We start from the raw sequence: 2,061 nt of genomic DNA, 5'->3' as shown, positions 1-2,061 counted from the left end.
AGTGCTGCCCAAAAAAAGGTAAAATCTTGGGCTCCATCTTAACCCTTCAGAGTTAAATCTGAATTATAATAAGATCGTATGATTTGCATACACACTAAAATATGAGAACCTCTAATCCAGAGCTTCAGTTCAAGGTCCACAAAGGAGGGACGGGGTGCTGGGGATTTAGCTCAGCAGCACAGCGCCTGCTTGGCAAGTGCAAGGTTGTGAGTTCGATTCCCGGTACTGAAAAAAAAAAAAGGTCCACAAAGGGTCAGTGAGACAAAAATCAAGACCTCCCATGATTAAAACTTAAGACACTACCACACCTCTCGGATCTAAACCACACCCACTTAGTAACATCTTGTCTCAAAATAAAGGGCACCACAGTGGTACAGGTCTGAATTCCCAGCACTGTGAGAGGCTAAGGAAGGAACACTGCAAGTTTCAGCTCAGCTTGGGCAACTCAGTGACTTAGTGAGACCCTGACTCAAAATTTTAAAAAAATTGGGGGGAGGATCTTTTTGAGACAGGGTCTCGCTATGCAGTTCAGGCTGACCTTGAGCTCACTTGGAAGCCCAGGCTGGTCTCCAACTTGCAACAATCCTCCTGCCTCAGCCTCCCGAGTGCTAGCATTACAGTCATGCACCACCAGGACTGGCTAAAAAAAATTTTTAAAAGGGGCTGGAGAGCTGGGATGGTGGCTCACACCTATAATCCTAACACTTGGAAGGCTGAGGCAGGAGGATACAGCGATCCTCCGACCTCACTGAGTTTGAAGCCAGCCTGAGCTACACAGCAAGTTGAAGGCAAGCCTAAACTACATAGTGAGAACCTGTTTCCAAAAAAAAAAACAGGAAAGAAAAATCAAAAACAAAAAGGGGGGCTAAGGGTTCTTTCTACTACTTTCAATTTATTATCACTTACAGGTAAAGCAATTTCCACTGAAAACACCAACATTACACCAACCCTACAAAGAAAATTACTCTTTAATTTGAATCACTAGGCAGTACCTCAGCAACATTTTAAAGGTTATCCCATCACACATCCCTTCTCACAACAACCCTAAAGTATTATCAGCATTGATTTTTTGGTTTTGTGTTTTGAGATAGGGTCTCAATATGTAGTTCAGGCTGGCCTTGAACTCACTCCGGGACCTCTCCACTATTATGAGGTTAAAGCTTAGGGACATGAACCTAAGTGTTCCGACACCCAGGCTACTGCTATTAATGCCATCCTAGAGCCATCTGCCACTGCTTACTGCAAAGTTTATTCATTTTAGCACATCTACCTCAGACTTTTAGGCCAGCTCACTGCTGAAACACCTGTCCTTAGATTGATGCTGTCCCTGAATTAAGCTGGGTGGTTTGCCTGAGGCATCTCAGAAAGCCTTGCTCTATACTGAGCATATGAAGTTGTTCAGCACACTCTTCAAATATTTTTGTTCCAATTATAAATGTTATCCCACTTAGTTTGCTAAAGAACAGCTGCCTGGGTAGCTTCCTGACACTCCTAAAATATACCCAGCCCAAAACAATCTACTAAATGGGAGCCTACTAAATTGGCTGAGTAGCTGCCAAAGGCTGTATCAAAGAACCTCATTTTAGGTATATGATTATGCAATGCCACTGTCACTGTTTTTAAAAAATCAAATGAGATTAAAACACTTGGATTATCCTTTTTTTTTTTTTTTTGGTCTTTTTGAGACAGGGTCTCGCTTTGCAGCTCAGGCTGGCCTTGAGCTCACTTTGTAGCCCAGGATGGCCTCAATCTCTCAACAATCCTCCTGCCTCAGCCTCCGGAGTGCTGAGATTACAGGCATGCACCACCATGCCCGGCTGGAGTATCCTATTTTTAACTTAATAAATTAGTAACGTTAGTGGAAATTTTAATGATTTCTTTTCTGTGCTGGGGAATGAACACAGTATCTTCAGCATGCAAGGCACAAGCTCTACCAGCTCAATATGAAGTTTTAATAATAATTCTTACTGACAACAAGCGTATAAAGAAATGAGCCTTGGTGAGAATGTATACCTCTTTGGAAAGCCATCTTACAATGTATCAAATGTCTTAAATGGGGGG

The sequence above is a fragment of the Chinchilla lanigera genome, unplaced genomic scaffold, assembly GCF_000276665.1.
Source record: "Chinchilla lanigera isolate Chin_1 unplaced genomic scaffold, ChiLan1.0 scaffold00019, whole genome shotgun sequence".
Classification (NCBI taxonomy): Eukaryota; Metazoa; Chordata; class Mammalia; order Rodentia; family Chinchillidae; genus Chinchilla; species Chinchilla lanigera.
This window is presented reverse-complemented; position numbering follows the sequence as displayed.